A 23868-nucleotide genomic window follows, 5' to 3' on the forward strand; every position below is an offset into this window, starting at 1 on the left:
GGTTGAAGATACAGATAGAACGCATGCATAATTGGACAAGGTAGGAAAACATATTACAAAAAGGGCAAATTCAGCATAACTTCAAGAATGTGTTAGAATTCATTCAAACACACTGTTGGAAGTTTTGGAGGAATGTCTTCATTTTTATCTCAGAAATAAATAGAGTTTGAGGAAATTAAGAGTACACCAAGATAACTAAGCCAATACAAAATTCCTCATATTGACAAATGAACCTTCAAATAACCATGTACAACAACTTCTATAAATGTTTGCTGATGTGGTTCCGCTTGTCACTCTCAATATTTCTGTATTGATAGACTGCTTAATATCTGATAAAAGGAACTTTTTGACTAGAATGTGCCTTTTTTAACCACAGATGATGAGAAAGTAAGATTTTATTGGAGAGGCACCAACATGTACTTGTGATCATTTTAGGTGTTTGAGATATTAAATGCTTTTGTGAATAAGACTAGGATTAGTTAAGGGCTTAAAATCAAGCATGTTATCAGACTTTACTGAACTGTTGTCTAGAACTAGGCAAATATATAACCAATACAATTTTTTCCTGTACTTTGTAGAAAGATACAGTTCTATATCCTTGGGCCTCATTTTTGGATTGAGTTCTATCGTTCTATTTCTGCTCTCTACCTAACGTCCGAAAACATTTTAGTACATTACTGTTACTTTTTTAAAAAAGTTTTAATTAGAAGTAGTTATTGGAAAAAACAAATTAATTAATTTTTAGAATTATAATCTAGTTATTTTATGGCTAGTATTCTGCCTTGTAAGCATAAATCATAATTTCTTCCCCATTATAAAGTTTGCCAACATGACATTCTGTTTTATGTGCAATACTATTTCTTCAGTACACTGCTCACCATGCTGCCATAGATGGAGCTTTGTCTGGGTTGACAGGTCTGCTCTAAATCAGCCTGTATTATTCTAAACTTTGCCTTTTGTCTACTTGATTATATATGCAGGAAATAACATAGTAGAGAATTATATAAATTTCCTAAGTCATTTAAAAGTGTGAGATTTGGCCTAATAAAATGGCTAAGATTTTGAAGACCATTTTTCTTGTGGCACAGATGTGCCTATAGTCTGTGTCTGTCACAGAACAGATCTATATGTCTGTCACAAAGTATCTGTTTGCTAATTATAAAGTTAACTTGTATTTCAGCTGCAGTGGCTAATCTTTTTATCTGAATAGATAGAGGGGTACACACTGCCCCAGGCAGTGTCCTCCTGAGGTGGAGCCCAAATCCTCTCTACCTGCTACCACTCTAGTCTAAATGACACGCTTATTTATTCCTTCCTGGACGTACTTTGCTCACTAGTAAGTCTCTTTTCTAGTTTTTTTTCCTCCCTTCTTTCTTAATTAAATGGATACTTTTTACCACTACAGATGAAGTTACCCAATAATATCTGGCTGTAGTGATCGAAATAATGAGCAAATGTTATTTTTAATATAGATAACTTTGCTTTTGAGTTTCTAATAAAACTAAGTGGAGAATTAAATTAAACAATGATTGAATTTTGGGGAAAGCATTGTACCAGCTAAATTTTAAACTGGCTTTTAATAATGTATTTCTAGTAGCACTTTCTGAAGTCTGTCTAATGTTCTTCAGGCATATTGGGATTTTCTGAATCACCGTAGACACATGAAATGTCATTTTAGGTTATTTAGACCAGTGAACTTTTCAATATTGCTTCTTAAATAAACTGTGTGGCCTTGATTTGAGCTTACTTTGTACTTTTTGTGTCATAATCTCTGCTGGAATATGGATAACAGAAGCCATGAATTTTTAGATAAAATTTATAACATACTGACCTGTGCACAAGATTGCAATTCGGAAAATCCTGACTTCATATCTGTCTTTGTTTTTGACATTTTTCCTGTAGTCTCACTTAAAGATAAAGGAGCATTTCTCTACTTGCGTATCACGAAACTTTTTTCCTAGGACTGTGGGTTTTCTATATATTTTTATTTGACTAGCTGCACTGGTTTAACTAACGGTTCCCTAGATAAATTGAAATGGATTCCTGGTTAAAAGATCTCGCAGCTTGAAGAAAAGGGAAGTTGTCTAAAGACACAGGTCGTGTGCCAGAACCTCGTATGGCAGCTGTTTGTGGGGGGTTTTTGGTTTTGTTTGGTGTTTTGTTTTTTTCTAAGCAGTGACTGAAAAAATGCAAAGCAGGAATTTAGGGTCGTTATCTTTCCCATTTACAGATGGGAAAACTGAGGCATAAGGAAGCCTGGTGACTGGCCCGCTGCCACCAGCTGTGTCAGTCACTGGTATAACGGCACCGACAGAGGTGTCGTACTTGAAAGCCAGACAAGGTATCTGCTTGGCCAGAATGCCATTGAGCTGAATGACATTTGCATCTTCAATGAAGGTTGACTTCTTTTGTTCTTTGTTCAGTCATGCAGACAAATTCTTAATGATCTTATCCAGCCTACTGTCTTGCTGATAGCAAGGAACAATAAAAATATGTAACCTTATACACTCATCATCCTTCTTGAGAAAGAGACTACGAACGGTAAAAACAAGAAGGTTTGCAGACAGCTGGATTATGCCAACTTTGGGAACTGGGGACAGTGTGCAATTCGGATGGATGTAGGAAAAAGACATGTAAAGGGTTAATAAGGGCTTGCTAAAGCACAGCAACAGGAAAGGATGAAAGCAGGTGGGAGTACGTAAGTTCATCTGGAGTCAAATATCCAAAACGGTTAACTATGAACTGTTAATACAGCTGTTAATATTATTAATAAACCAAAGTAGAAAACTGGTAATCAGGACACTGAAAATGTAAGAAGGTAAATCACCAGAATGTAAAAGTGGGCAACATCCTTCTAAATCAAAAAAAAAAGGATTTTGTGTCATATTGGTCATTACAGAATGGGACACATTATTTTTACTCCCACTTGCAAGGCCCGGTGGGTAGAAAAGATTAGCAGTAAGCAGCAGAAGCCTGGGGGGAAAAATGACCAATGTCACCTTTCAAGCCACAAAAGCTGCAGCAACTGAATTTTTATGTTGCTTCCCAGCTCACCACGATGACTTACAGTTAACATTTGCAGCACTGCGCTGCTGAGAACTAAAGGCTTACTCAGCAGAAGTAACGTAAGGTGAATACACGGTGCTTGTTCATATGGGGTCAGTGTGAGCTGAAAATGCTTCATACTATACCATCATCAATATTACTAGATAGGGAATGCAACCAAATGATAACAGGGCTAGCTATGACCTTGGTGTAAGTGACAAACACCTTACATTATAGCAGTTCACAAGTGGCAATAAGTAATAGGTCTCGCAGAGGTGGCCATCAAATATAAGTAATTAACTGAAGCAATGTAGAGAGAATACATGAGCCTGGGAAATGGTCCAAGAAAGAAGTATAAAAAAACCAGACAAACGGGAGGAAAAGACATTTTTGTTTTAAGACTGGAGACTTATGAATGTTGCTGATAGCATCCTGGACTGGCTGGGAAGTGGAGATAAGTTGGATGAATGCTATATAAAAAAATAAATATCTTCCATGGCTTGGATAATATCACATTAGCAGAACTGGTATTTTCTTTCCTGCTCACAAGCAAAGCATATAACAAACTAATACATATATCATGGGAGGGGGGAGGGAAGGGCACGTCTGGACTAAGGCTTAAAAAGTAAATATATCCAGGGCCAACATCCTGGACTTGCAGTAAAAAATGATAACCTTAGCTTCCATTTTTTAATAGTCTTTTTTTCTTATTCTCACCACCATGGAGGGGAGGGGATGAGGCTTGAAAACATCTCCAGCATGTAATTGGAGTAGTGATGTCTTCCTGAGTCAGCAGTTGGGGGGTGGGGTAGTGGGAAATAAAATTAAAAGAAAGACTATTCCAATGCAGAGGTATGTCAGAACTACAGGTCATGCAGAAAGCATAAGTCCTGCAGAGGCATTTCTAGCAATGGAGTGTGTCTTTTAGACTTTGTAAGCATGTACAGCCTTATTAAAAGTATAAATTCAGAAGAAAGCCATTTCTGCTAGCTTTGTCTCTAACCATTTATTACTTTCAAAAGCTTTGAAATCTGTGCTGTGATGGAAGCTCAACCTCCAAACTGCTTCAGTCTCTCACTGTGAGGAGTGTGCTATCTTGCAAATATCAAAAGCCTTTTATATTGTTTCACAGTAGATCAAACTTTATTATCTCTCTTCATTATATTCTGCTCCCCACCTTTTCTGAAAATTGGATGTTACAAAGTGAACAAAGAACATTTGCAGTTTCTTGCAATAGGGAAGAGCCACACACTGCACAGCTGTTAAACCCAAGACTTTTTACCTCCATTTTGTGCAACCTCTGGAAAAAGCTTGTGTTAAAAAATGGAAGGAAAATATAACATACCATTTTTTTCCCCTCTGTGTGCTTTCCAGGGACAGTTGCAAAAAAGAACACATTACTTAAGCCCTTTCGGTAGTCAAGGGCTGGGGCAAATGATCAGAAACGCATAAGTGGGTCATTCATTTGTAACTTTTTTTTTTTCTCTTTCTTTCTTTCTTTGGTTGAAGAATCTCATTTTCATAGCGGACAGTAAGCACTTCTGTATGCAGAGGGAAAGTTCACTGGACTCTTACTCTGCTCTTCTGGGAATCCCATAACTGGACAAGGAAGGAAGCAATATTCTCCCCTTTTTTATGCTTTTCCCTTTCAATTTAGTAAGCAGGGGCAGTCTTGAGCAGGTGCTATGGAAAAGAAACAACAATTGCTTAAGATTGTCCCACAGCTCATATCAAAGGTGCTTCTGAAACTACATGACAAGCAGGGAGATTTGAGGGGGAGACAGAAATAGAACTTCTTCAGAGGCTACAGTTGGAGAGAGGTGACTCAGGGAACATGTTATCAGTTCACGATCACACAAAAACTGGTTTCCTTAACTGGAGCTGTGGACTTTTTCATCTATACCAAGAAATCAGATTTTCTTTTTAATCTGCACAAGCGGGTTTGCAAGTGTTCAATGTTTGCAAATTGGCCAGAATTTCATAAGTGCTCAGCATTCAAAGTGCCAAGTTCATTTACAAGTAGCTGCTTTTCCTGAAGCCAAAACAGAAGTTGAGCCCTCTTGAAAGTCAAGCCCAGACGCTTTCAAAAAGTAAAGACAATTTTAGCTTATATGTGCTAGCAGCACAATGACTTCAAATCCTACAAACAAGTGGAGCTTGGTGGTCTTCAGCCTGATGATTTCCAGTGTGTCTTGAAGAAAGTAGAGAACAATAGTAGGGAGGTTGCTGGAAACCTTAGGTCTACATGGGAAGGTATTTAAGTCCTTTGTTTGCTCATGAATAGGTCTGACAATATTTGAGAAGTGGAAATAATTATATGATTGCCTTGAAAATCTTCAGGTTTGGTTATTATGTATTTTTAGCAGTCTATCAGTTATAAAAATGAATATGCACTGGTGAATAGCTTCACATACTGATTGTTCAAAGATGCTTTTTTAATGAGTCAGACACTTTTTGATGATATCTGAATCCTGCAGTGAAGGACAAATATTCAAAATCACTAAAGGATTTAAATAACGCACTTCCAATGGACTCCAGAAAATGGGATGTTTATAGGTATTTCTATGCTTTTGAAAATCTGTTCCTGAATACCACTGTTTAGAGATGTATAAAACACCTGAAGAAATAAATTATATGCAGTGTACCACATGCAATTTTAAGGTAAAGTCCATGAACAATTCTTAAGTGTTATCTACTTGCAGAATTATAAATAATCAAATAATTATTGTTGTATATCTTTCTTTTTATTAAGTATTCTTCAGCAGTTGCAAAATTTTATTCCCATGTTTTTCCAGGAATGTACCATGTTTGAAAATGGTAAGTAATCTTCTCTTTTCTTGAACACAATCCTAGCTGGAAACTACATTGAAAACAGTATAGTTGTCCTTGTTCATGTCATACATGGAATCATTCCTCTTTGCTTATGTTTAGAAATTGGCTTGTCATGTTGAATATTATTCTGGTAAAATTCTGTGGGAAACTTTGGAAACTCCCCAGAAACCCTCTAAGTGAGAGCTGGTAAGTTTGCTGCAAGCACATAGTTTTCACTGGCTGCCTGTAATTTCCTGAATTCATGATGCTTTCTTCATATTATCCAGTCTTCCTAAAATGTAAGTTTCCCTAAAATGGATAGATTTTTGTGGATGAGTACATATGGTTCTTCCTAAGATAGGCACCTTTTCAGAAGAGAGAAGAAATCGTTTCACTATGAAACCACCCAGAACAGTTGTTAGAACATATTTCCATCTACAGCTGATAGCCAGCTGGCAATGTCTCCTTGCTGGCTGCAGATACTTGCCAGAACTAAATGTGGTTTTTTTCTCCCTGCCTTCCAATTTTGCTCTATCTATTTTAATATTTTCTTTGTTTCAGAATCTCAGAATCATCTGCCTTGTGGCCTCAAATTATTTTCCATTGACTTTTTTTTCTTTTAAATATTTACCAGTGACCTATTCGATGGTAAGAATTTTCATACGAGGGAATTTCCTCTGCATCTGCATTTGGTTTACCCTTTCAAAGACATGTCTTCGTTGACTGACGCTTTGTAAGGCAGCTGTAAGGTCATCCCACTCTTTTCTTTAAGACATATTATTGGGACCAAACAAGTATTCTTTAACTAGATTGGAACACACAAAATCAAAATTTGACACTTTATATTCAATTTGGGCACATTTCGTGCAGAAGCTTCTATTGAAATGTTTATTAACTATTTCCCTAAATAATATCCCATTTATCTCAATAATATTGTTTAGAATATATTATTTATCTATTGCCAATGCTTTGGGGCATATTAAGTGTATAATTTACAGAAATTGTGGTATCTTTCAGGACACTGGACATTGCCATTAGCATTAGTTAGAGCAAGAAGCATGCGAGAGTTTAGTGGACAATTAAAACCAGTTTTGTTTTTGTTTTTTTTTTCATGAAAAAATAACAGGAGTCTGGCTGTTGGTAGAAACTACAATTTTACAGCTTTTGTAGGAAAGTAAGAGTTAATATATGCTGACCTTGGAATAACTTTGAGTCTTTTTTTTTACTGACTATTTTAATTTAAAAACACTAAATAACACTGCTGCACTAAAGATAAATTACTGCTGTACTAAAGATAAATTCTATGTAATGCAAAAAAATGCAGTTGTACTTCATACATATATTATTATTTTGTATTAAAAACAAAAGTAGTCAATGTATTATGCAAATTTTTTTTTTGGTAAATTATGGCTTTTTGGTTCTTTCAATGTGCTAACTGAAGAAAATTTGAGTGAAAGTTTTCCATGTATTGGATATTATTTCACCTGATAATGTTTTTATCAATGTCATTTATTAAAATTTGCCTTTTCAGTCTGATGCCCAATTATCATAACAGTAGCTTTGTAAATGTTTATATACAGCAGGAATAAAAAAAAAATTATCAAGAACATCTCTAGAGAACTCTTACCATCCCTTTGCTTTATATAGAGTTCTGGATTCTAACAGGTACTCCCTGTACCTGCTTGGTTTTTTTTTTTTCTTCGCTAGACTTTACCTTTCCTATGTGCTCTCAAGTGTCTTTGGTTGAAAAGAACAGAAAATTAGAAAACTGCTTCAATTAAAAATCCCACTGTATTTTCTATAGTACCTCTTCACATGGGCTACAAAATGGTGCAGCTCCACTGCATCATGGGCAGCACAAGGAGGAATCAGCTTTACAGTACACCTGATGTTGAATTGTCAGGAGTTATTTCTGATTAGTTTTCTGTTAATGTTCAACTCAATTTTGAAATTGCTATATTTCTACTGTCCTTCATGGAGTTCTCAAAGATAAAATTGGTGAAGCTAGACCCTTCCCTTTCCCTGCTCTGCTTTCTTGCATTGTAGTGCTTTAAAAAATGGAAACTCTCTATAGATATTATGAAGAACTAATAAATACTGCAGTGTGCCGAATCTTGTCTTTGAAGCATGTTTCTTGTTACCTTTCAAATCAGTAGAAACAACTTATTTCAGATTAATCCACTGAAATTTATCGCAGAAAACTGAACAGAAAATGGCAGTAAATAACTGTCTCATGCAAACTAGCAGTAGGGCAACTGTAGTCTAAAAAAATGTTTTTAGTTACATATTAATTCCTTAGAAATAATCATAAAGTCAATGCAGTAGTAGTTCTGGAAATTGCCATGGCTGATCACTGTTTATTATTTTTGAAACACTTTAAACAGCGATTTGTCCTAAGTGCACAGAGCATTCAAATCCCTTTCGATGTGCTCTAATCCTTTACATATATCAAATGTTATCTAGATTATTATTAAAGATACCAGGTATGGTATGGTTTACCCTAAGTAACATTCACTGTCTAAATGTAAATCTGGGTAGTAGTTTTGCAATAGATTATAGAAATTTAAAAGTTTTTTTTGCTTGCATGTGATTAAGTCTGAGACATTAAAGCTGCGAGTTTTAGAGCCTGTCATAATACAAAAACTTATCCGTGGCTCTCTGGATGAGTTTTGAGATGTTGCACATACAAATAGAGAAGCTACAAGGCTATTAGCCCTTTTTGACCCCTGAAGTGAAAATAAAAGAGAGGCAAAAAAAGGAATATTTAATCTGAAACTTATGTGTGCATCAGGGCAATGGAATGGTAATGATCTTACAAATTTGCTCTCTGCATGAAAAAGGAGGTTTAAAAAAGCAGTAATGACAAGGGAGGAGAAAGAGGAGGAAGAAAGGTTATTACAAAACTAATCATAAATAAGCAGTGAAGATTGATAATGACATGCAACAACAAGAGAGAGGAAATAACTCGAAGTATGATGGTGAAGGAGGAAAGAAAGAAAAGGCTGGGATAACTTCTTCATTAATGGAAACCTAACACAACCCAGGCTACAAGTAAGAATTCAGACAACAGTAATGTGAATATTTCCATATTTTACACGGAATTAGTTTTACCTGTTTTTAAACATCTGACAGCTTTTGCCCAGGGGTATGTTCATAATGCATTTGGACTGCCAACAAACAGTGAGCTCTGGTCAATCTGGTTCAACATTAGAGCTCTTAAGAAACAAGTAGGAGGAATCCTTGCTGAGTAACTTGACCAACTTGACCTTTGTCTGTGCTCACTCAGATGAAAACCTCTATACTGTGACCCATGAACATGCACCAGCAAGGTCAGCACTCACTGCACTGTCTGGCAGCTGAGCCAGGGATGGTCAAGGCTTCCTACTCTCCTGCAATGCATGTCCCATAAGCCTTGGCGTCTTTTCTGTCCCCTGAGAGTACATTGGGAAGTGCAACCTTCATCACAGGTATGCATTTGTCCTGGTCTAGAGGCTTCAGTTGGAGCTCCTTTCTGTCCCCTTTTCATGTATGCATCCTTCTTTGCCCCACATCTGCAGAGGTCTGGCACTGTGAGGCATAATATACACCATTTATTGGGTTAACATCCCTAGTCTCTGGACAGGCTGATTTAATCTTTTCAAAATGAAGTGGCTACGCAATATCATGCTGCCGTAATATTTGTGTGAGACCTACCTGACAACTGATCCAAGTCAAATTCTTTGAGCTGTGGCTGACTTCATGGAGATCTCTTAGTTGCCCAGGACAGGGGTTTTCAGTAGTTTTGTTGTTGATACTGCCATATATCTTGAATAAGGAGAGAGCTGCTTCACAAACCCACGTTTATCTTATAACATGACACCGAATATGAGGTGTTCTTGCACAGGGACATGGAGCGATGACATGGAAGATAGGCACAGAGGGAGAGAGTATCAAACGTGGTATAGTCAGCCTCTGGAGAGTTTGAAAGCGGCAGATTAGAGCAAAACAGGGACCAAATCAAACTGGTGATGTAAACACATATGGGAGCATTCACCCATGTTCCCTCTGTAGTCCAACATAATGTCTAGCTCCAAACATTTGACCTGTGTTTTCTTACAGGCTTGTGAAGCTTTGGTGCTCACCAACGAGGGTATGGAACAGGTATGTGCTCAGAAAGATGAAAATAATGATAAAACTTTGAAATCTGCTTGCAAAAAATGAGAGAGGAAAGCGTGTTCACTACAAAGACTTCATACTGTGTTATTGAAATTAAAGCTAAGGTTTACTCAGCTCTCATCCATTATGTTTGGCTTATGTTGAGTAGTGATGATTACATGACACTGATGCATGGACTAATATTATAATAGATTTTTAATTGAACTGAGGAAAATACTTGTGGCATCCAAGTTTTTAATAAATGAACAGATTAAATGTCCCATGAAAGGTACCGTATGGTTTTTTAAAATCTGAAAATTAGTTGCAAAGTCACAGTTAATTTAATTATATGGTCTCTCTGTCTTGGGATAATAAAGTAGACTGAGAATTATAATAGTCAGAGAATGAAACCTTTGCTGTTGAGAGGCATTTTGAAAATGAAATGTTTGGCTAACTGCTTTTAAATGACTCTACTCATATTCATAAGGATATTATTTTAAAGATAATATATTTAGGTCATAACACAATGATGATTGGCGGTGTGTCGTCTTCTGAGTTGCGCCTTCTTGTTATGCTGGGTATCTCAATCTTTATGCATGCAAATTTTACTCACAGTAAAGTGAGGATACTGTTGTAAACACATGGGAAGCAAATACCTTGGGCCACTGCTAGGGTTTCCTGTTTATAAGTACACTGACCGACCTTTATGACCAGTACTATTGGTCCAACTATTATGACCAGTAGGACTATTACAGAACATCTCTGTAAGAAAGCAGCTGCCTTCCAACACACTTGCAGCTGTCATTAAAATGATTTAAAAAAAAAAAGTTTATGTATAATAAAAACCAGAATCTGCCATATCCTTTTCTTGACCAATAATGTATTCTGATAATACTTCGGCATCTATATGTAATCTGTGCTCATAATTTTTGAAATTTTCAAATGTCTATTCTTTCCAACACGGTGCTGTTTACCAGCTGTGATCATCACCATCTCTTCTCTTCTTTTTTTTGTGTGCAAATGCTATACCTGCATTGGCTTTCTTCTTTCCAGGTAAATGATAAAGTCAAGTCTTCGATTCATTAATTTGGATACCTATGAACATAATGGACTAAAGTTTGTCTTGTGGTTAACATACAAGATAGAACTTGTGTAAGGAATTAAAACTTAAACAAGATTGTTCACAGAAACAAATGCTCTCTACACCAGTGAATATTCTGCTTTAATGACGCAATGAAGTCAGAAGACTATTCAGCGGCAAAGTCAGTCACTGGTAAGAAATAAGGTTGGTTTTGATTGCATTTTTTTCAGATATAGTGTAAAAATTTTTTTTCTTTCAGAATTAGTTTTTTTTTTCATTCTGGTCAAGTAACTTTCTTGAAGAATGTACACTCGATGAAATGTTTTATATTCTCCTGAAAATGGTTAATGTATTTATGGTGTCTGGAGCAAAGTAACTTCAGAAATCTTATCAATAATTGGTAAAGAAATGAACATAATAATAAAAAAATGAACTAATTAGAAGTGTTTAATGAAAAATGTATTTTAAAAATACATTTCCTAAAAGTAGATGGAGAAAATGTAAAGTAAAAAAAAAAAATCACTGATCACAGAATCTAAGATCTTATTGCTCATTCTCTTCTTTATTAACAGCTTGACGAAGTCAGTATCTTTGCGAATAGAATGATGATCAGAATCTTTAATAAGCATCCACTCTGACTTCTTATAACAAAATGAAATGATAGGGAAAGGCTAGAAGTTATGTCATTCTTCAACACTTACTGAATAGAAAAAGAACTGGTTTGAAATCGTAAATACCCAGAGGAAAGTGTAGTAGATAACCTGAATCATTAAGCCACATTATTGAGAGAGATTTAATTTTTTTTTTTTTCTTATCTACTCCTATTTTCGGGAGCAGAGGTGTTTCTATAGACTTGTGATACTGTCCTGTATTATGCAATTTCTGCCTCAAATGTATTAGCCTTTCTTTTTCAAATGAACAGTTTTGAATAATTTCAATCACAAGCTAATATAGTAAATCTTATTGATTATAATTACGGTGAAATATTTCCTATGTCTTGTCATAGTATTAAATTATGCAACATAGTTCCCTTTATGTCATGAAAGTTTCTATGTATACAAATTCCTGCTGTTCTAAATGACTGTACTACTGAGGATTAAAAAAGTATTGTATAGGAGGTAAAGGAATCGGAATGCTTCTCTGTGGAAAATGGTTTCATTAGATAGGTAAAGTTTCCTTTCGCCTCCTCCAAAAAATTCTCACTGAAGACAAAATTTGCAGACATATTGATTAGCATAGGAAAACAGTTTGGTTTTTACTTCTGTGCCCTAGGATAGAAATTAATCTCACTTACCATTTGCTTGAATCTCAGTTCCCTGAAACCTATACTCTAAAAACCATTAATACTAAGTACATGAAAATCAAAAGATGAGGTTGAAAATTTCAAAACCTTTTTGCATGAAGCTGATTGGATAGAAGCCTAGGGAAAATACTTTAAAAGGTAATACCTTTTAAAGGAATATTTTGACCATTTTGACATGATTGATAGAGCATTTTTTTCAGAGTTAGGGAGAAAAGCATAATAGTAGACTTGTGTCCCAGTGCTCTGAAGCATAGGTGTATCAAGCCCAGTTAAGTCATATAAGTGGAAGGCTCAAGTTTCCCATGGCTTGTAAAGGCCGGAGAGTATAAAAATCTGAGCTGACTTTGACCATAGCCTTGTGTTGGGGAATCTGGCTTCATGACTGCAACGCTTGGTCTCACTCAAAGAGTACAGTATATGTTATACACACTTGCTTTGTAAACACCTTTGCCTTTTATTTTTTTTTTTTTAAATCATAGAACTGAAATAAAAGTAATTTTTAGGCAGTGGCTCTTCAATTCTGCACATCTTTTAATGCTCTGGGTAATGACTGTGACCATTCTTATATTAAATACAGTCTTTGGTATGATGCATGCCATTTGCAGTAGCTAGAAAGCTGAAAGTAGATTTAAATTGACCAAAAATAGCCAATTGAGTTTTTCCCCGTGAAATACTATTTTTTTATAATAGCTGAAATCAGAAAGAAGTGCGTGCACTTGTTTCTACCCCTGGGCGGTCCCTGACTTGCAATAAGAAGGGAAGGGAAGAATGTTCAAATTCTGATTAGAAGTAGGTAAAATGTAATGAAACAATGAGAAAGTTGGTGGAAGAGAAGTGCAAAAAACATTTTGTTTTTTAAAGATACCATGTGTCAGTAATGTCAAAATATTTGATGTTACATCACTATGAGAAACAAAATGTTTGTTTGGATTACAAATGATACAATAATTTTATGGTAAATCTAATGTAAATCATATCTAAATCCTGGTTTTAAAATTAAACAAAATGAACCAACAATCAAAATGTTTGATTAGCATTTTTAGCATTATCAAAAAGGAAAAAAAAAAAGCTTTCTGTCATTCCACGTTAATTTTGATATTTATTACATCTGACTGTAACTGTTGATAGCAGTAAGGAAGATCACCCTTTCTGATACTGTGTTATTACAGTTATTGCTTCTTTATACTCTCTGGTTTTGCTTTCTGCAAATTAGACTTTGTGATGATTCAGACTATAGATGTCTGCAACTGAATAATTCTGATAGAGTCTGTGGGATTCACATGTGTTTCTTAACAAGTCGTATATGATAGCAAGCACTCTGCCTATCACACAACATAACTACTCAGCATAACCTACTGAGCAAAAAACCCCAAACCGGACAACAATAAAAAAAAGAAGCAACTGATATTATAAATAATTGTTGAAGAGGGAAGGTGTGTTGGGGAAATTATCAGGGCTGGAACAGTTCAGTTATCACAAATAGTGAGGAAAGGGGAGGGAAGTTCATTCAAGTAGAACGTTCTCAGCTGAAGAACAAAATAAAACAAGCTGATGAGAGAGAGAACAAGGGGGCAAGTTTTATGCCTTGATAAAGACACATGATCTTGACTGAAGAACAAGTAATGGTGAAAGAAACTTACCATAAAACTCAGAGATTCTTATTTCTGGACTTTTGCATGTACAGAAACTGAGGGATCTGGTCTCTGAGCAGTTACATGTATGAAAGCAGATTGGGAGTGAGTGACTGACAGGGATGGTACTGTTCTCATCTACACTGTTGTCCTCTCCAAGGTACAGGAAGACTTTGTTAGACTTTTAATGCAACAGGTCTGTTTGCTAGCTTTAACTCTTCTGTTATTAGAGCGAGAATTTAGTCAAAAGCACCTCCTTTTTTAGTGTCTGATCCTGAAAATATGAACACGAGTAACTTTCTGCATGAGACCTGTCCCACTGGAGTAGTATGCTTGAAACTAATTACATGCCTAGAATTGTTCTTGTGAACAAGAATTTGTGAGTAGAAAGGAGGTATTACTTTCCTGTAACTCCAAGGTGAAACCCCATCAATCTGGATGAGGTAAAAATTCTTCCGTTTCCCTTTGTGTGCATATATAGATACACCCTCCAACCATAAATGTTCCAATCCTAAGAAAGTTGCAAAGTCTTCTATTTTTTTCCTCTTCTCTAGCCCTCTTGGTTCAAATGTTCCCATTATTGATAGCAAGACAGGAAGATAATGATAGACTACCAAAAAAAGGTATCTAAAGCATATATAGCATTTGCATAAAATGTATTTGTAAAAACATGCTTTGATTAGTTAGGCATTCCTGTGATTAATCACCCTATGTTTTGTGATTTTTCTTCAGTTTGTTATGCTTTTCCTTTCCCTTTAAATCGTCTCCAGTTTTCATTCATTGTCTGTTCCTGGTTGGTGGATCATGATGATGAGTGAGCACTTAATATACTAACCATTAAGTACACTGAGTGTTTAGTGTACACTGTTCACACTGTCCTTTAAATGCAGAATAATGGAGAACTCCACACAGATTTCTGTGGTACTTCAAAATATTTTAATAATGACCTTATGTCACTTAGAGGTGTAGTGTTTTTATTAGATCCACAGCTAATCACATGCCTAGGATTTCCTACTTTTTTTTTTTTTTTAATATAAATAAATGTTATGGAGAGGGTTCAATTTCATGGGTCTATTCAAAAAAGCAAAGGAAAAACAAGAAATGACATCTCATAGGTCACCTGCATGACTGGAACATACTAAAGCCATTATACAGATGTTTGCTACCGGACCTAACAGGGTAACTAATAACAGTAGCAGCTCACCACTTTGTGTGCAAACTGTTACGGGTATACTTGGACATACTCAGCTGGTGCATTTCATAAATATTTGCTGATGGATTTAGGCAAATGCTACAGTAAGCATCAGTTTGAAGCATTTTAAGCAGATGTTCTGGTGGTAGCACATTTCAAATCTTGTAATAAAGCTAAAATGTATTGCATAGGAAATTGCATGGTATTCATAATTTTTACACTCCTCTTCCCTTTTGTGTCACTTGTCTTTCATGAATGCTCTACACTGATTTTGCACAGGATCCTGTATTCACTTAGGCTCTCCATGCCAAGAAACTGAGGTAGGACTGCTGCTTTCCTTGGTGCACCCCATGGTAGTGGTCCGTGTGCTGCTCGGTACTGACTGCGTTGTGCATGCTAGGGCTTCCTCCATATGCAAACACACTGGTTTTCTTCTGCATGACACTTTTGTGCAGTGGCTGGCTGGGATGCATCTGGATTACACACATGAACCTGGGAAGCAGAAACATCCTGGGTGTAGCAATTTAGATGTATGTGGGAAGTTCAGGATTTCATTCCAAGCACTTGAATGGACTATGCTGTTATGATCACCTATTTCTGTCGTCCTTGCTAAATGAGACTTGTTATGTCTCTGCCTATTGCAGCCACCTTCTGTTTCCACCACTTTCTTGCTGGCTTCACAGCACAGCCAACTCTCCCCTCCACTACCAATTCTTCTGCAGCCCCATGTTCACAAGTAGCACATAAAAAGGCCCCCCTTTTTTTTTTTTGCTCTTCAGCTTTTACTCTTCCTTCTAAGGTTCTTTATGTCAGTCCTTTATTCAAGATTTTTGCGCCTAGTCTCATCTTGATAGACCCATTTTTTTTCCCCTTCTTTCCTGGCCTAGGTCCTTGTTTAAGTGTTGTTTGAATGTCCTTCATACATGAACCTAATTTTATGCTTTCTCAGTTACTACCTATTTTTTCCCTAGTTTCCTGTATTTACCAGATCCATGGATCTTTTCTGAGTTAGCTCCCATTTTTTTCACACCAGCTACCGATCCTATTTTTCTTCTCATAGTTCCTATGCTAATCCCATTTTTTTGTTGTTGTTTCTTTACTTTAAAGTATGGACAACCACTTTTCCCTCTTCTCACTCAAAAGGCTGTGGAGCATTTTGCTAAAAATTTACCAAAATGCAACTTTCACAAATGAGACTGTTAGCCTGTCTTGCATTGGGATATTAATTTCTCAAATGCCTTGGAGATACAGATGACTTAAGAAAATCCCCAGTAAATATCGTGTTGTTTCCTTTTTATTCCATTTATCATGTTTCAGTTATGTAAAACGGTATTACTTGTGAAGAAAGTAACAACTTCACAAGTTTGAAGCAACTAGTATAAGTGTATTGATTGTTTCTGCTATTTCTGTTTCATATCGGGGTATGTGAGCATCCAAAGTATATGCTTTCTTCTTTCTAAGTGTGGAGGATTGACGGGAGCAGCTCCAGATTTGCTAGCATTAGGACGACAGGCTCAGCAGTGCTAGGAGGCTGAGGCAGCTTTCCTATGCATTTTCAATTAATCCCAGCAGGTTGTCTCTTTGTGGCAGGATAACATATAAAGTGCACCGTAAGACTGTGGCACTTTCTCTTCTACAGATGGAAAAAAAAAATACTTGTGTTTCTATTTCAGATACATAGCTAGACAGAGCTTGCCTTGTAGTCTTTTATACATGCATGTATTTTGAATATTCTGGAGTGTACAATGCAATGAAGCAGGTGCCCTTTCTCAGCTGAAGATCCCATTACTTAATTTGAAAATCAAAAAGAAAACCTGTGCACATACTGGCAAAATAATGAGATCCTAAGAGTCAAAGCAGACTAAATGATTACTCCTAAAGTTACCGTAGCAGACTGGCTTCTTTTTTGTTTAGCACATCTATTATTGATATACTTGTTGTGCAGGATGTTATTCATATAGATACATGAATGAATTGTACAAAGATACTGGAATTGCTGGTACATGTCCTACCCCTGATGATGAGCAAATGAAAACATGGATTCCTGTTACTGCTAAAGAAGGGCTAGAAGATGTACTCACACACACAGTCTCTTACAGTTTCTGTAAATGATTAATTATCACAATTTGTTGGTTTTTTTTTTTAGACAGAAGGCTTCATTAATCAACACTCCTAAACTATCAAAGTAATTTTTGAATGATAGTTTATTATAATAGATTGTATTTCTTATAGAGTGATACTGTTACGCAGACATTTTGAATTGCAAATGAATAGCTGCACATCTTTCGGATCTGTTAATGCATGCCAGATCAGAGCCAAATAGCCACTAACTACACAGATATAGTGTGACATTTTTAAATTCTCTTGTTTTCTTCTAGAAACATGTTTGCAGAAGTGGAAGCAGTTAAAACAGCAAACATTTTTATTAATGATTTTGTCAGCTGTACTGAAACCCTTTTCACATAAAAGCATAAATATTTTCCTTAACTTTCATATGATGTTTAGAAAAATGTATACACTACACTTGTTTAATGATCCAAAATTAAGTTGTTCTTATATGTTCTATATATTCTTTCATATATGATTGAACCCTTTTTGTATCATTTATTTGCCTGTGATTTAGATTTAAAAAAATCATGTTTCGCCCCCAAATCTGCGTATTTGCATAAAATATATATTGATCTCCTGGAATAAAATAGGTAACTACTTGATGTTTAACATATTGGTGCTCGACAGATTTAAAAAAAAAAAATCCCAGGTGAAAATGTCACTTTCAGTCATATTTAAAAATAATATAAACCTTTCTCTGCTATTAACAAGTATGTACTTACTGCACATGGTTAGAAAAAAAAATCGTTTCTATGAATCACTGCATGAATATTAGTGAAAGATGAGCCTAAGGTCTCATTTTGCAGTGAAAATGTATAGTAGGTGATTAAGCTTTAAAAGTGAAAACAGGATATTCCATTCAATAGGTAAATTCCAGGCTCCAGTATGGTGGTAAGATAGATATTCTTGCTGGTAACAGCAGGAAATGTTCTTTGATGTGTTCTCTGGCAGTTCAGTACAAATGGTCCTTACATGAACGCTGATAGAATTGAAAACTAACTAGAGGAGTCAGCCTCTAAAACATATCTCCTTACAATCCTGTTTTGGCAATTGAAGTACAGTATTTTATAAATGAGGAAATAAGTCAAACCAGCCAATTTTACATTACCAGTGTATAAAATGAATACTTTTTCAGAAAATATTATTAAGATCTTTTTGGAAGAAGTGTTTATGTCTAAAGGTAAAAAGCATTGAGGCTTTTGAATAGTGAAATTATAATCTGTCTAGAAACTAGTTTTTCAAAAGGTATTTTGTTTTCAGAACAGATGAGAAATTAAGATTCATATTTCTCACAAAATCTAAAGATTTCTTAAAATTGTATTAATAATATTTCTTTTGTATAGTTTCTAGGAAAAAAAAGCATTTCAAACACAAATCCAATTTTTTTGGTGTCAACTCTCTAAAATGAATTGAAAGATTTCGGTTTTCTCTATTATAATGTTAACCTGTGTCTCCGTGTACTTCCCTGGTATTTCATAACAAATATTGAGCATCTCTTACCCGTGTCACGCTCTGTATGCCATGCTCAATCCAAGTATGCTTCCCAATATATGTAATGGCCAACTTCCTCCCCTCACGTAGACCAAGGAAAAGTCTCCCAGACACCATGATATAGGTACTTCAGCCAAGCAGAAGTCAAACAATACTTTTTAAAAAGCTCTATGGTAGGTTAATGAAAAACTAGGTATGTGGCTGTAGCCAAAATTTTTCTTCAACCTACAAAATATTTTGTTAGTCTTTTCTAACAGAAAAGCTGTACGTGTGGTCATGCTTAAATTGGTACCCGATTCCCTTGCCCCAAAAGCTGATGGGAAGATTCAGGCTGAGAAATGAGATTTGGGGCTGGACTGAAAGCTGGGCAAGGAGGGAGGCAAGTCTCTGGTTTCCAGAGACCTCGACTGCGGTGCATGGATAAACTGGTAAGCTGGATCCCTGCAGAGCCTCGCTGTTGCAGCGTATTTAGGTGTGTGTGCACAAGCAGGGCCTGGGCAAGCAATGGCATCAGCTGGGCTTCTTATCCCAAAGACAGAGTAGAAGGAGGGAGACAGCAGGAGCCTCCATTCTGTTGCCCGCTGAGCTAGAGAAGGTAACAGCACTGGGGAGCTGCCGGATCCCTGCAGCATGAGGGGTCTCTAGGGGAAGCATCCCTGATGGCAGGAGGCAAGGGCAGATGGAAAGCTCACAGGTGGAGATTGGGTTGTGGGGTTGTAACACTTTTGTTTGCCATTATGATATTTGACTAATGCAGGGGTGCAAGACAGCTCTCTTTCTGTTTCCAACTGTATCCTGGGCTGTATCAAAAGAAGCATGGCCAGCAGTTCAAGTGAGGTGATTCTGCCCCTCTGCTCTGGTGAGACCCCACCTGGAGTACTGTGTCCAGCTCTGGAGTCCTCAGTACAAGAAAGACATGGACCTGTTGGAGCGGGTCCAGAGGAGGGCCACAAAAATCATCAGAGGAATGGAACACCTCTGCTATGAAGAAAGGCTGAGAGAGTTGGGGTTGTTCAGCCTGGAGAAGAGAAGGCTCCAAGGAGACCTTATGGTGTCCTTTCAATACTTAAAGGGGGCTTATAAGAAAGAAGAGGACAAACTTTTTAGCAGGTCCTGTTGTGATAGGACAAGGGATAATGGTTTTAAACTAAAAGAAGGTAGATTCAGACTAGATATAAGGAAGAAATTTTTTACGATGAGAGTGGTGAAACACTGGAACAGGTTGCCCAGAGAGGTGGTAGATGCCCCATCCTTGGGAACATTCACGGTCAGGCTGGACAGGGCTTTGAGCAACCTGATCTAGTTGAAGATGTCCCTGCTCATTGCAGGGGGGCTGGACGAGATGACCTGTAAAGGTCCTTCTAACCCAAACTATTCTATGATTCTATGATTCCATCCAAATACAAATGCAAACTTGAGTCAGAGCAATATACTTTACATTCTGTGTAGATACATTATTTTTATTTATGCATTTTCCTGGCTGCATAACCATACAAATGGAATGGCTTGGAATAATTTATTTGAAGGATAACATATATTCACTATTTTTAATTTATAAATGATTACATTGTACAGACAGCAAAAAGAGGGCATAACCTAGCTGCTTGCAATGAAAACTGAACCTGGAAATAAAATACAGATGGACTCTTATCCTCAGGGAAAGCTTTGGGTCCCATGAATGCTATAATGCTTGAGAATGTTTTACTGAGAAAAATAGAAATTATCCTTTCCAGGGAAGTACCACAAGATTCCAGTCTTTCCGTTTCATAAAATTCTATATTGAAGGGAGGTAACAAGAAGATACTCATGTGAATTCCACTAATTCTTGAAATAAGCACTGCATCTAAATTGAAGTGTTTCAAAGAAGCATAAGAGACTGCTCCTGATTGCCAGAGGTGAGGCATTCTCAATTACCTCGAGTGCTAGTGACCTATACAGCACAGATAGGAAGCCTTGGTTTTGATGACCACTTGGGAAAGAGGTTTATCATAGTTGGGAAATGATCCTGGCTTTGAAATTTACAGATATTGAAGGCAAATTGTCTCTATCAGATGGAGGAGTAATATTCGTTGATTTTTTTTTTTTTCATGGTTATATGGATCATGTTTGAATTATAATGGCTGGAAGGATAATGGTTACCAGACAACAGAATCTGTTTTGCTTAACTACAGGCTTTTTTTGGTCTTGTATTTTGGCTTTGAAATGATTCAGGCTATTAAATAAAATACAATCTACAACATTTATTCTGAAGAAAAATTACTGAAATGTGGGAACCAGTGATAGTAAAGAGGAAGAGATTTAGCTATTATTTTTACCTCAGTAAGAATTTGACAACTGGTTACTAAATTTGTTCATTAAATGAGTATTTCTTAGAAATAGCTAGAGAGGAGAATGAGCAAATACAACATGCATCTAAAAGTTGGGAGGCTTATCTAATAACAAACTCATGTGTCAGCAGTTCTGAATGATGAAAAATTTTTACAGCTAGATATTTTAATGCAGCACTATTAATACAGTTAATGTTCTCCTAACTATGGAGAAGTTAGAGCAAAAAGCTTTCCTCTATTAATCTGTTGCAATGCTTTGCCAGCAGGAATCTCCTTAATTATATCTTAATTTGTGGTTTTAATGAATGCTATGAAGTTGCCTTTTTTTTTTTTAATACAGTACTCAGTATTCCAAGTAATGGAGTTGCAACATGCATGATATTAAATTTATTAAAAAAAAAAAAAAGGCTATTATAATATGTTGACAAATAGTGTATGATTATAAAGCTATGCTTTAAACAACTGCTCTAAAGAAACTCTAAAGAGTTTTTGGTCTAAAGTCTGGATTTCATATACAGATTAAACTTTGGACCCATGAAAGTTGAAAATAAAATTCAGATTTTCTTTGGAGTCACACAGAATTAAAAAAAAAAATAAAATTGTTACATTAAACGAAATAGAGAAAAGAAAATCAGTACATTTTGTATATCTCTAATAATTTTGAAGTTGTATAGGTATATAATTGCACATCTTTGTAAAAACAGTTTTATAATGTATTGATATGTAATTATGCATCTGCTATGGTTCTACAAGACATAAGGGTTTTTTTATCAATTTTTTTTTAATACCTATTGATTCAGAAAATATTTCTCTTTTACTTGTTTTCTTATACTCTCTCTAGGGGGAAGAAATAGCAACAAGGTTATGTAGTTCTTATCAGATGCACTTACCTCTCTGATTAACGTCGCTGAAATCAGTCCATGATAAGAAGCTTCTCAGTGTAAGAAAAATAGGCAGCATAAACAAGACTTACCTAGACCCATCTATTATTTTCATCTAGTAACGTATACTCCAGAAAAAAGTATCGAGGCACCAGACTTTAGTTGTAGAGAAACTGAAATTATTCTTCTGATTGATATTTGCTATTTCCTGTTACTCTCTGATGAAAGAAAATATAGTTCCTTACTATACAAAATCTGTAATATTCATTCACCATGTAAATTACTCCCAAATGATTATTTAAGCCAAACAAGATTTCATTGTCACCAGGGAGTGGCAAGCAAGAAGATCTTGGGATTTGCATAATAATTGGTTTGAAACAAGTGATATTCCATACAGTACTATGTACACAGAAAGTAATGAATATGGTAGCCACAGCCTGCGAGATCAGTATCGGGACTATAATGAAAGCTGAATATTTTTCAGTCTTTGGAGGTTTTCAAACATCCATACAAGCTAATGAGCTAATTTAGATAAGCATTAAACATGAATTTAATCACATTACTGGTAATTATTAGCAGACCCACAATATGAAGGCCTTCTAGTTTCCTTCAAAAGTTGTAATTAACCATAAAAAAAGTAAATTGTTTGACCTCATGCACTGCATATGAATGACTCAGCTAAAGACTTTTAGATTTAATAGGATGTTTAGCTTAAAGTCATTTTTCCTTATATATTATTTAGCTGAAAGTAAAAGTGTATTTTTTGCCACGTGTTAAGAGCAAAATCAGACTATATTTCTGAAAATGTTACTCACTGAAATGAACCTGAAAACCAAACCCATTTCCTAAGAGCATACAGCATATGTTTATCTGATACGTGGCTTCATTCCTGTGCCATCTCCTATGCTGGTCGTGAGTTAGCAGGTAAGCATATACTTCCAGTAACCTCCCCAGTTCCTCTGAAATGTTTAAGGTTAAGCATGTGAGCGAGGGTCTTGTGGATTAGAAAAAAACCTGTGCTCAAATAAGACTCGGTGTTTTGCTTAGCAAACATCATGTGGACAGGTATACCTGTCCCAAAAGGCTTGAGAAAGCAAGATTTTCTCCCTGACTGCCTACACCAGGCAGGGGGCTACGCTCCCCATGCATTTCAGTGGCAAAAAATAATGGCTGGAGTATAAAAAGAAGTGCATAAAAAATTTTATAAAAGGATTTTGAGATAAAGTTTCCAGTCCTAGAAATGTGTGACCAAATAAATATTTTTAGTTTGCTCGTTTTAAAGGAAAAGTAGCTGTTACACAAAGTCTTAAAGCTGATGTATGTAAAGATTGGTCCCTGAAGTTATGACTCTGGAAAGATATGCTTAATAATCTAATATCAAGTAATGGAAGTGAACTGTTTTTTGAAAGTTGGCAAATGACTATGTTCAATTTCAGGCAGTGAGGGAGACTGCTTTCTGATTTAACAGAGTAGTGACCTCATCTACTTTTTCATTTTTCAATGGACCATTGCTCAAGAGCACATCTTCCATGCCTTTACTCATGTTACTCAGAAGTTGCACTTTTTCAGCAATATTGAAAAATGAAGATTTATATGAAAATAGATAAAATGCCTTTTTTCCAATGGATTATCACTGATATAAAATTATTATCTTTTAAGAAGCCTGTTGAAAGCAATTTTTTCACTGTAAAAATTGGTGGAGAAGCTTTTCACAGTAAAGATTGGTGGAAAAGCCATTTTCTGTATAATTAATTTTTCAGCAAAAAGTGTTCAGCCAGCTCTCTGACCAGCTATGTTATCTGTGCCTGTGATTAAGCTCCAGGCTGTCTTTGGGTTCTAGCAGGTCAGCTGTCAACCTAAGCT

At 36.0% G+C, this 23868-nt stretch overlaps 1 long non-coding RNA gene across 3 annotated transcripts in view; it reads left to right on the forward strand.

Annotated features, from left to right (window-relative positions):
- Positions 1-22289, forward strand: part of LOC127023761 (uncharacterized) — a 41212-nt gene extending 18923 nt beyond the window's left edge. Inside the window, exons 2-4 of one of the 3 annotated variants that reach the window (XR_007767471.1) lie at positions 9955-9996; positions 11044-11275; positions 21966-22289. This is a non-coding gene — a long non-coding RNA (uncharacterized LOC127023761). The remainder of the gene's footprint in view (positions 1-9954; positions 9997-11043; positions 11276-21965) is intronic. The other 2 variants (XR_007767470.1, XR_007767472.1) reach the window with 2 other exon arrangements.
- The last annotated feature ends 1579 nt before the right edge of the window (positions 22290-23868 follow it).

This window comes from Gymnogyps californianus, chromosome 1, assembly GCF_018139145.2.
Source record: "Gymnogyps californianus isolate 813 chromosome 1, ASM1813914v2, whole genome shotgun sequence".
NCBI classification, from domain to species: Eukaryota; Metazoa; Chordata; class Aves; order Accipitriformes; family Cathartidae; genus Gymnogyps; species Gymnogyps californianus.